At 38.9% G+C, this 12,650-nt stretch overlaps 1 protein-coding gene across 2 annotated transcripts in view; it reads left to right on the top strand.

Moving 5' to 3' along the window:
* The window catches only part of SRPX (sushi repeat containing protein X-linked), a 75,295-nt gene that overhangs the window by 20,599 nt on the left and 42,046 nt on the right, over window positions 1–12,650 (top strand). The window lies entirely within an intron of this gene.

The raw sequence follows: 12,650 nt of genomic DNA, 5'->3' as shown, positions 1-12,650 counted from the left end.
TTCCTCTTAACGTTCTTTTATTCTGCTCTCCAGTATATTTTTGCTTCCCAGCACCTGCCTAATGTTTGTACCATCAGTGTTGTAGAATCCTACTTAAAAAGAAGCATTTGCTACAGCCCAGAATCATAGTGGTAATCATGCAGTGATCTTAGCCCCTACCCCAGGGTGCTTGCTTGTTTGATATTCACTGTGAGCGCTTCTAACAAGCCAGGGCATATCTGGATTCATAGTTTCCCTGCACGTCTGTGCTCCAAGGCTCCAACAATATGTGTGATAAAGAGTCTGTAGCTTATTTTTGAAATGACAGCACTGAAACCTCCTGTTTTCCTTTCTTTGAATTGAATCTGAGATGCATGAAATTGGTATTCTCTGAGGCTTCTCTCTTCCCCCTCCCCACATTTCTTTTATAGCAGGAGAAAACGCAGAAACCTAAGTTTGTAATTGGCAGTGGATTGAAAGCCGTAGATCTTTCTCTGCTCACCAGGGCTAAGGAAATGATCTTTTGTGGGCATCGTCACTCTGCCTTTTTATTATTTCTCTCTCTTACCTTTAGAGTCTTGTTTCGTCCCTTCCTCCACCTTTCTGTATGCCACTCCCTCCCCAAAGGTTGCTTATTCATGGCATTAAGGTTGATTCTGAGTCTGTGTGCAAGACATTATTTGGTACTGCAATTTCACAGAATCATAGAATCTTAACCTTGGAAAGGGCTGTAGAGCCCCACCCTACTTCCCAATGCAAGAATCCCCTCATCTCACCCCTCTTGCCAGCATCCTTCAGCCTCATGGGAACACTTCCAGCTTCAGTAAGCTTTGATGGAAACTCAAGATGGTCTTGAAGTCTTAGAAAACCTTACCTCACACTGGGCTAAAATCAGCTCTACATAACTTGTAGCCATTGTCCTTATTTCTCACTTTTGGTAATGCACAGAATAAGTCTCTATTTTTATCCATGGGATGGCCATTGAGAAATCAGAACACAGGGATTCTATTTCCTTTAAGTCTCTTTTTCTTTGGGTTACAAATCTAAAGTTTATTTACCATTCAACAATTTTTTTTGACCGGGTGTGGTGGCTCACACCTGTAATCCAAGCACTTTGGAGGCCAAGGTGGGCAGATCACCTAGGTCAGGAGTTCAAGACCAGCCTGACCAACATGGTGGAACCCTGTCTTTATTAAAAAAAAAAAAAGAAAGAAAGAAAGAAAAAAGAAAAAAAAACCAAATTTTTTATTTATTTGTGATAAAAGCTAGTTTCTGTTGGCCACTTTTTGTTTTTTCTTTCTAGCATCTTCTGGCGTATCTGTGTCCTTCTCAAAGTGTAGCTCCAAGTGATAAATATTTGAGGTGATAGATATGTAAATTACCCCAATTTAATCATTATGCATTGTATGCACATATCGAAATATCACTCTGTATTCCATAAATATGTACAATTATAACATGTCTCAAAAAAGAAAAGAAAAAAAAGAATTGGCCCAAATGGCCTGTTATTCCAGCATGGTTGCTTCAGTCCAGGATAAGCCAGACTTCTTTGGTTTAGCCTCTGTCCTCTTGCAGGCCACTATTGCTCTCTCTTTTTTAAGAAGCTATTCCACCAGCTGGATTACAATGTGGGCAACTAGCTGGCTCTTCTTTTCCAAGCCTGCCAGGGAAGGTCTCCCCATTGCTGGGTGTATAGCTAGGTGTAGGGAGAGAAATACAAGACTTGATGTTTATAATCTCTATAAATTCCTCCTTGTAGGTTTCAAACTAGCTATGGCCTATGATTTCTTCATCTGTTGGTTTTGCCTATCTGTAGCCAACACTGTTGATGCCCAATGCCATCTCCCCTCAGCCCATCTCTGGATTCATCTGCAGCTGAGGTAGACCATTCTCAAACATGCTGACAGTTTCTCACCTTAGATGTCCACATGTCTTAGAGGCTTTGCCTTTGGATTTTCTCCAGTCCTGTGCGAGCTTGCTCAGCAAGAATTTCTAAAAGAGTAGGAGATATAACACCCCAGGGGCCAGCTCTTAGCCAAAAAACGACAGGAGTCTGTGGGTAAGTACCCAACCTTTCATGTCCCTGGATTGTGTTTCCTCAAAGGCTCCTCAGTAGGAATGAATTCAGGTTGCCCCCAGAAGTAACCTGCTCATTAGCATATCTTTATGTTCTTTTCCCCCTTTCCTTTCTCATTTCACCTGCTTTCTCACTGTGCTTCCTGGGATCACCTCCCAAATTAACTACCACCACCCAAGTCCTTGTTTCAGACTCTGCTTTGGAAGAAACAAAACTAAGATCTTGTCCTCTCCAGCTTGCTTATCTTCCGCAGATTTATTCTTTTTTATTCTTCCTTCACTGGTAGAATGACACAGAGCCCTACAGCACACCTCCTGAGAGGAGGTTACATGTTAATGGGTTGTGAAATTCTTGTAGTGTCATAATCAGCGCTTTTTAAAAACTAAAATGCAATAGAATACCAAATATGAGAGGACATCACACCTTAAATATTGTTCCATAAAACTTATTTTTTGATCATATAAATGTATGTGTGTACTGAGTCATAAGAGGAAACATTTTCTGTGGATTGTATTCAAAAAAGTTGAAAAGTAATTGCTTTCTGTGGATATAATTCATAAATTAGTATTTCTCTAAATGGACTTTTATACAAACTAGATTCACTAGAAAGGCATTTTTCTTGAGTAAACTAAAGAAATTAGGTTACTTTGGCCTGATTTGCTTTTTTTGAACCAATGCTGACTCTTAACTGTCACCATTCTAAAAAATTCTTCTTATTTTTTTCTGTCAATAATCTGTTCTAAATAATGCATAGGATAAAATTGAAACTTTTTATGTCTGCGGTTTCCATACTCCATATTTTTACTGGTTTGAAAATTGTCTATTCATGGTCTTTGACACTTCTTTGGTCTCCCATTCTTTTTCCGTGATTATGAAGAATAATTTCACTGTCTACCCTTTGTATTCTTTAAGGCCCTGGGATGTAGTTTCCTTGGATCTGGAAATTGGAGCTCAGGTCAAATTCCCAGCTGGGGTCTCATTACTCTTGAGCCCCTCTTCGTAATCCATGGCTTTTCCCCACATATAATATTAAAGCAAGATAGATATTTAGGTGGACTTTAAGGAAGAAATTTCAACTTTCCTGCAAGTAAAATGTTGAGAACAGCTTGGGAGTAGGCTGGGAAGGCTGTCTCCAGACTTTTGAGTTTTCTGTGGGACACTCTCAGTACTTGAGGCTGGTGCCTGCATCAGATTATCTTCCAGGAGTATTTCCAGATCTAAGATTCTCTAATTGTATTGGCAAAGCATGTCTTTTAGTTGAAGGCTTAAATGGTCATTTTTAAGAACTTCTTGGATAAATAAGTTCTTATAATTGCAAACAAATGAGAAACAAACCTAACAAGCTCTTTGCATCAAAGAGAATTGCTCTGCATAAAAAAATTTTAAACAATGATTAGAACAAAAGAATATATAATATGCATATGGTAAAAAACAAAACGAAACAAAACACAGACACCTCTACTTATCAGCCAGTTTAATAAGAACTTACCAAAAAAGAGCAAAAATGTTACCCTGTAGTCCTTGCTATTCTTGCCTCTGGATTCTTTTCCTTTCCCTATCTCTTCAGAGATAACCAATGTCCTAAATCTTGTATTTATAATTCTTATCATTTTCTTTATAATAATACTGAATAAGTTTATATCTCTAAAAATACATTATTTACAGCTGGGTGTGGTGGCTCATGCCTGTAATCCCAGCACTTTGGGAGGCAGAGACTGGTGGATCACCTGAGGTCAGAAGTTCAACACCAGCCTGGTCAACATGGTGAAACCCCATCTCTACTAAAAATACAAAACTTAGCTGGGTGTGGTGGCACGTTCCTGTAATCGCAGCTACTCAGGAGGCTGAGGCAGGAGAATGGCTTGAACCTGGGAAGTGGAGGTTGCAGTGAGCCAAGACTGTGCTACTACACTCCAGCCTGGGTAACAGAGAAAGACTCCATCTCAAAAGAAAAAAAAATACATTATTTACTTTTGGATGCTTCTGACTTGCATGTAAATTGACACATACTGCATGTATTCTTCTACAAGTTTCTTTTCTTCACTTAATATTAGGTTCTTAAGATTTGTTCATGTTTTTGCATGCAGTTGTGGTTTGTTCATTCACATTGTGTAAATATGCCATCAGTTATCCATGCTACTCTTGAAGTACATTTTGGGTTGTTGCTAGTTTTATGTTCTTGTAAACAGTGCTGTTGTGAAGATTCTTGTTTATCTCCCTTGAAAAATGTGCAGGAATTTCTCTAGAATAAGTAATTTCTCTAGACAAAGATGTGCATACATATCTTGACTGTTCAATAATACCAAATTATTTACTAAGGAAGTTATACCAATCTAAGCTTCTAGCACCAATGCGTGTTTCCATTGCTCAACATCCTTGTTAACCCTTGATCTTGTTATTTTTAGAGTTCTTACAAACTAATGGGTGGGAAGTGGTATGACTGTGGTTTTAATTATTATTAATGATATTTTAATAATATGATAGTAATAGTAACATGTCTATTAATTCTCAGGTGAAGGATTTATCTTCTTTTGCTCAGTGCCAGGGTACAAGATGAGAACTTTTCTTTGTAGTCCCCATACATGGGATGGATTTATTTCACTCTTTTACGTTAACAGTATAGGCTGTCGGTATATTAGCTTTATATAGGAGGTTGAGGGTGAGGGGATATGAGCAGTCTCCTCTAAAACTGATGACCTTGAATAGTCCCTGGAGTTTGCCTTCTGTGTCCAAGGCCTCACCAGTCCATGGAAATTAAAGCTCAGTTTTGGAAGTTGTCCTCAGAATAAAAGGTGAGCCTTAATATCTGGTACCTAATCAGGGCCCTGCTTTTACAGTATTTCTTACTTTCTTGCAAGCTCAAAATGGATTTTTTCATTGATTTTCATGTGAGCACAGCCAGGCTACATGGCTCACTATACTGCCTGAAATAGGATCCTAATTGCTTGACTTTGAAATGGATTCCATTTTTAACCTTTAGTTACTTTTAAATGTGTTTCATGACATTGTGCCAGAGAAGCCTGTAATTTGATGTTTGAAGGACATATGTACCCCCTCAAACTACCCTCTTCAGATTTACAAACTAGAAAATTCTCAGTGGAATGGCTAACCCACCACTTGTTCAAGACTTTACAATAAGACAAAAAGTTGCCGTTTGCAAGCATTTGGGAAACTTTTTTGTGTGTGTTCATCAAGGAAGGAGGTGAAAAGTCTGCCGAGAGTGTTTCCCATTTGGTGCCTGTTTTAATTTTTCATTTACAATTCCTTGCTCAGAATTTCATTGAAGAGGGAAACTTCTAGGAAGCATTGACATTCATGCCTTAAAAATGCCTGTGTCTTAACTTCCCAAATCCAGCCTTAACAATGATGAAGATCCCATACCCGGTTTGGTTGTGCTTTGTAAAATTTGAACGTGACTTGACGACTGCACATAGAAAAACATTAAAAGACCCATTCTAACAAAACAGTTACTGACAGTTTGTTAGGGATGCAAAATAGTATGTTTGCATTTTTCCCTTTTTTTTTGAATAGGTTTCATATGAATTCATGTGAGTTCCTTGATTGAATTAAATTCACATAAATCACCCAAAGCACTGCCTGAGGTAGTGTCTGTTCACTAAATAGTAGGTCTTTCTTCTCTCCTACAAGCTAGGACTGTAAGGATTGTGTTAGGACTCACTGGTGTCTACCTTGGCCAATGAGGCCAGAGAAGATGGTGCTGTACAGAGGTGCTCCTGCATGGGAAAAGGCTGGAGAAATAGTTGCTACTTCATTTAATTTACATTTTATTTCCTTCTTATGCTGGACTTTCATCTGCACACCAGGATGCTGGAAAATTGCTCAGAAAGACTCAGTTTTGGCAAAGTTCCTTTTAGGGCACATACTGCCTTTTTCACTGGCCCATGGTTTCTGAGAACTGGCCTCATCCCTGCAAATGAGGACTTCACCAGCCCCTCCAGACCCCTCTCTGCAGACAGTCTTGCCTTGGCCCTAGGGAAGGGACAAAGGGAGCCTGTCACTGCAGGCCCTTCTCTAGCAAGGAACTGGGAAGGGCTAACATGCCCATAGGCTCCTGTATTGATAAGTTGGAGCATCCTTAAGAGCAGCCAAGAAATACAATGGTAATTTGTGTTTGCATTTGGAATTTCTGAGCTTCAAAATCTTGGATCACAGCACTCTCAATAACATAAACCAGGACACACATATAAATATCCATATCCATATTAGCCTCTTTGTTAGAGTCTGTCTGGGTCAGCAGCTCAAGAATGAAAAGTAGCAGAATGATTGTAGAGGAAGTAGAAAGAACCTGAATGCTGTGTTTCAAGGCAGGGGGCAGCAGGCATGTTGGCATGAGAGGGAGGAGAATGGCCTCCCCATTTAGTGGACACTGAGCCACCCCCGAAGGGACATCTAGAGTTTGACTACATTATGGCTTAAAACAGTTCTTATGGATTCTCCAGGTAACCTGATCACCACTGATAATGTGGTTTCCAAGGAAAAGTCAATTTCTAATTATAAGCAACTGATTTACAAATGCACTTTGGAGATGCTGCCCTCCATAGGTGAGAGGCCATATAACTCCCCTGTCATCAGTGCCCTGATACTTTGGCAGGGTTACAAGCCTTTTTGTGGGGCTCTCTTTGGCTGGGAAGTGGGCCAAATGTGGTATTTGCTGGATAGCACCAGAAGCCTATCCATGTAACATATTATCTCCATTTGCCTGTTCTGCTGCCTGAGGTTTCCCCATGAGGATCAGAAAGTTTTCACAATGAGAAGGCAGCCATTTGGGGAACACTGTATAAAACTAGTGTGTTAAGGCATTATGTAAATATGAGAGTAGATAAATGACTTAGCTGATGTGTACAGCAAAGACTGATTATTAACTTAGGATTTCTAGATAAGTTGTGTAATACAATTGTTTTCAAACTCTTTTGATTGCTACCTGCAGTAAGAAATATATTTTGTATCACAATCCAGAACATACACATACATGCACACAGTATGTCATTAAATCCAAAACTCTTTTTATCAGTCATCAGTAACCATTATTTTAGGTATCACTAAAAAGAAAAATGATGCCAATGAAACTATGCCATTCCATTGATTACAGAGCTCATCTTGGGTTCAGGGAAATTAAAATGTAAAACAAGTGTTTTTTAGAGTTGATAAAATATGGTATACATATGTGTGTGTGTATGTGTGTGTACTGTGTGTGTGCATAACTGAAACAAAAGTGTCATTATACAATGCTCCTTTTATGTATAATGTATTATGAATACCTGCCATTTTTCCCTATTCTAATGTATTTATTGCAAATCAAGCTGTTCCTACGAAAGTTTTAGAACAGCTCACTAATATTTTAATTTAATTTTATTGTGTTAAGACTCAGCTACAGTATTGTTTTGAAATAGGGAATTGGAAGTGATACACTGTGACTGATTTCTTATCCCAAACCAGATGTCATGCTATATGTTTTAGTCATTTATTTCATTCAAATGGAAATTGATGGTCTTCTGTTTAAGTCAGGACTCTTGATGACACATGACAGAAACCAGTCTCGAAAAAGCTTCAAAGAAAGGATGGGCTTATCATTTTATGTTAGGGCAGGGGTGTGCTGGGAGGGCCAAGCAATACTGGAACCAATATCTCAAATATTGTGGGATATCTCTTTTTCTCTAACTGTATCTGTTTTGTCTCTGCTTTTCTTTGATAGTTTCATTCTCTCAAGTTATCATTCTGTATGATTCTTAATTTTTGTCATTGGAGCTTCAGGACTCACATCTTCCTCATTTTACCACAAGAGAAAAATACTTCCAAGGTTCTCATTGTTCGTGTGATTGGTTCATGTGATTGTTTCATATGATTGCTCCTGTAGTCAAGGGACAGGATAAACTCACCTCTGCTAGAACCACATGGGTGTCATGAGGCATAATGCAATTTTCCAAAAGAAAGGGTCTTGTTTCTCTGAGAGGAACATAATAGATATCCATCACACTTAGGAAGTGCTAGCACCAGGAATTGTGTGTTGGGGTTTAGCCTCACACAACAGTTATTGCTGAAGGCCTGCAGATAATCATTTTGAAAACTAGAATTGCCATCAGTTTAGCATCATAATTTTCCCACTAGAGCTTGAGTCTCCCAGTGAAGATAATAATAACTGACAGCCACTGTGTGACTATCAGTTCAAGGGCACCAAATGGAAAAATGGGTGCTTTCAAGAGAGAAGCTACCCAGAAGAGAAATGATTCCATCTCCCACCACAGGTGGAGCTGGCTAAAATAGCTGTCTGTAAAAGACTTCAAGTAAGTGCAGGTTTTTGTTATTGGGTACTCATTTTCTATACCCTGTTGGGGAATCAGAGACTGTTCTATAAGGAAGAGAAGCCTTAGGTTTCAGCTGAGCAGACTGCAGCGTCACTTTCAGGCATTCTCATGATGTTCATTTCAGTGTTTCAGTGCTGTTTTCTGGAAGTATCTTTCTTCATGGTCTCTTCTGTCTGTGATTTAATGTACTGCATTAAAATACAAATCTACAGCTGGGGATTAAAAGTTTGTTGCCTACAATTCTCAGTACACACTGTAGTGATTTTATTTTCTTAGATTCTCTTTTCTGAATTCAATTATTCTCAGTTTTGCCATGATGTGCCAGAATTTTGTAAATTATACCACTGGATTATTGCTAAGGACGTACCAGTCACAACTTTATTTGGGCAGCTTTTTCATGCCTTAAATACAGTATCTGTTTTTCTAAGTACAACCTTCACTGAGGGAGATGGATGTCTCATTTCAATACTGATGGAACAGCTTGAGCAGATCAGTAATGTGTAGACTAAATTCTCAAGGTGAAGAAAACTTTCGAGAGCCTTTGTTAGTTTCACTGGGACAGTAAGAGGAAACAAACCGTGACCGTATTCCCTGAAGAATCTGATGTCTAGTTGGGAAGAAAGAACCTGAAATGACTTCTGAAAATCCAAAGCAACATAAAATCAGTGCTAATTTAAAACTGTGAACAGAGCGCATCAGTGTGAATGGAATGATTAAGAATGACAAACTGGGGGAGCTAGGCTTTGAAATCGCTTTAACCACAAGAAAGGAACTGAGGAGGGGAAGGGCTTTCAGGTGGGTTTCTGAGTCATGAAGGCAGAAACAAGGAGTTGTGAAATTGCATGAGATTTAGGATCAAAAAAGTTCAATCCTTGTTCTCCTGTAACTGATAATCACTTCATTCTCTGAGCTGAGAATACAATCGTAAACAAATTAGAAAAGAGTTGTTGCCCTCCCAAGGTTTACACTCTAGTCATTGAATGATACCTGTCTTATAAGGTTGCACTGAGGACTTAAAGAGGCAATGGAAATAAAAGAGCCAAGTAGATTTTTAAAAATGATGTACTATGGTAATTTGTTTATTGCCAGGTGGAGAAGGAGGAGGGCAATTTGATTTGCTTGACTGCAGTTCTCCCAGCTAGAGGTTGAAGATGGGAGTGTTCTGGGGGAATATAATTTGAAGACATGTCCTATGCCCTTCTACAGACTACTGCTACCCCATTTTACAGATGAGTGAACTGAGGCTCAGGAAAGAAAAGTGGCTTCCCAAATCAGGATGGCACTGGAACTTAATCCCAGGGCTTTTTCAATTGCATCCTACCAGAGAGGATGGCCATGGGCAGTTGAGGAAACTCAGTATCAGCTTGCTGTTTCATGGGACATAACATCTATGTTCTGAAGAAATCAGAGAAAAGTAGCCTTCCACAACCAACCGCCAAAGGCTTTCTCATATTTTCAGATTCTTTCATTCTGAGGGAGGAAACAGAATTAACTTGACAAATGTAGGTTTTCAAAGTATTTAAATCACTGTTTTTCTAATACTTTTGACAAGACTCACAGGAAGAACTATTTTCTACTGTGACCTATTGTTAGAGTGAATATATTATTTATTGTCTAAATTAGAAAGGTTTTAAGTGTGAAAGGGAATGCTATACATATTCGTGTTGGATGGTAAACATGTGAGGAGATGGATGTGTTAATTAGTTTCATTATGGTGACTATATCACAATGGATACGTATTTCAAAGCATCATGTTATAAACCTTAAATATATATAATTTTGCCCATTATACCCCAGTAAAGCTGAAAAAGTAATGCTGGGACAACAGGAATAAAATGGGACAGTGCTATGCAAACTGGGGACACTGTACCACACATACACTTATATAATTGAAACAAAAATTATACAAAATAAGGTCTATTCTTTCTATGTGCAGTGTACCCTGACGTTTTCAATTCTGTTGTACTACAAAAATACTAGTAATGACCTACTAAATGGAGTCAACAGTTTGAAACTTACTATTCTTAGTTGATTGTTGGTATCTCTGAGGGGCTTATAATAATAGTAAAGACAGGGATTTGGTAAGGTGAACGTCTGATATGTCCTGTAAACTTGTTTCATCTGTACATTCTGTTGAATCTTCTGCCCCAAGAAAAGCACTGGTAATAAACATTTTCTTCAATTTATTCCCCATGATTAGCAAAAGGTTTAGATTGATCTTCCTGGATCCCTTTTTTCCATTTGGAACGAGGATCTTCCTCTCTGTACTTTCTCTTCTTTACTTACCTTTGGGCTTTTATCTGTTAGTCTGCCACTTATTTAGAGAAGTAAGGAATCCAAGGAAGAATGTCTCATTTATAGATTCTGGCTCTCTGTGTAATTCTTCTGAACCTTCATCTTGGGGTTGAAGCTGGTGCTCCAAAAACCTAAATTTTCTTCTCCGCTCTACTCCTTCAAACATACATACCTTTACACGTAACTCCTGGACAGCTCTCCTCTGTTGAAACTTTGCCAAGATATAACAGGGTTGGTCTTACCTGCTAATCAGGCATGTGGAACTCACTCCTGGGCTTTTTCAAAAACCCCCATAAATTAGGACTTTCCAGAAAAGAAGCCCCTGCAGATTTAGCCATGGAGGAGAGAAGGGTTACCACTTTACCTGTGTCCACACAAGCTATTGCAGGCCCTTTGTTAGCCCATTTCTGTCAGCAGAAATGTTTGTACACTCACATGTGTTAACAAGAGCTTCAAGAATGCAAGAGACCTGGTAGTAATACCTTTCAGCAATAAAATAGCTTTTGGTGAGCCTCCATTTTGTATATGTTTTTAAGTCATAAAGGCATACAGGGAAGCACAGGGTTCTTCCTGCCTCATAGTATAAACTATGGTAATCTCTGAACCTAAAAATCACTTTTTCCTAAAGCAAATTTTATTATCTGGATCATCTGATTTTATAGAGTAAACTTGACAACATTTATTTTACTGAAAAAGATTGAGTATATGGCTTTTCCTGGTGGTTAAGATGAATATGTGTGTGTGTGTATGTGTGTGTGTGTGTGTATGTGTGTGTGTGTGTATGTATATGTGTGTGTGTGTGTGTGTGTGTGTGTGTGTATGAAAGATTTTCTAAATCACAAATAATACAGGATTGTTAGAGGAATTTTAAAAAACACACAGAAAACTTTGGAAGCACTGAGATTCTTGACTTTGTTTCATACTTAAACTTTTAAAAATATATCATGCCAGATATATATTGTAAAAAAATATATTTTTACATTTTTTTCCAGAAACTCATTTACACAGCAGCTCAAGGTAGTGGAGGCCGTCAATTGATACTCACAGATTTAGATAGAAAATGTGATTATCTGGGGAGGGATAGCCTGGGGAGAAATGCCAAATGTGGGTGAAGGGGAGAAAGGCAGCAAAACACACTGCCATGTGTGTACCTATGCAACTATCTTGCATGTTCTGCACATGTACCCCAAAACCTAAAATACAAAAAAAAAAAGAAAATTTGATTATAAATCCTCAAATCAGAAACTTGTAAAACCAAAACACACACACACACACACACACACTCTTCTTTTTTTTTGAGACAGAGTCTTTCTCTGTTGCCCAGGCTGGAGTGCAGTGGCACGATCTTGGCTCACTGTTGCTCCACCTCTCGGATTCAAGTGATTCTCCTGCCTCAGGAGAGTAGCTGGGATTACAGGTGTGCACCACCACGCCTGGCTAATTTTTGTATTTTTAGTAGAGACAGGGTTTCACCATGTAGGTCAGGCTGGTCTCTAATTCCTGACCTTGTGATCTGCCCACTTTGGCATCCCAAAGTGCTAGGATTACAGGTATATGCCACCACACCCAACTAATTTTTGTGTTTTTAGTAGAGACAGGGTTTCACCATGTTGGTCAGGCTGGTATCAAATTCCTGATCTTGTGATCTACCCACCTCGGCCTCCCAAAGTGTTGGGATTACAGGTGTGAGCCACTGCAGTAGGCCTAAAACATATATATTATGTCATTTAATTCATGGAAACCCTGTTGAGGTATGGCTAATTGGGGTATTTGATGCTTAGAGAGATTCAATGGGTCTCTTAGCTTGCTTTCCTAGAAGCAGAGCTTATGAATTGTTGAGGGAATACCCTCAGGAAGAAACCTATAATTGTGGAAGGGAAGCAAGATAGAGCTAAGCAAGCATAGAGTCTTAGGTAAAGTCTAGCACCACAGGGTGCTTAGAAACGTAAATACTGCAGGGTAGTACTTCCACTTCA

The sequence above is a fragment of the Callithrix jacchus genome, chromosome X (genome assembly GCF_049354715.1).
Source record: "Callithrix jacchus isolate 240 chromosome X, calJac240_pri, whole genome shotgun sequence".
Classification (NCBI taxonomy): Eukaryota; Metazoa; Chordata; class Mammalia; order Primates; family Cebidae; genus Callithrix; species Callithrix jacchus.
The sequence above is the reverse complement of the archived record's forward strand: the minus strand, read 5'-3'. Positions and strand labels throughout refer to the sequence as shown.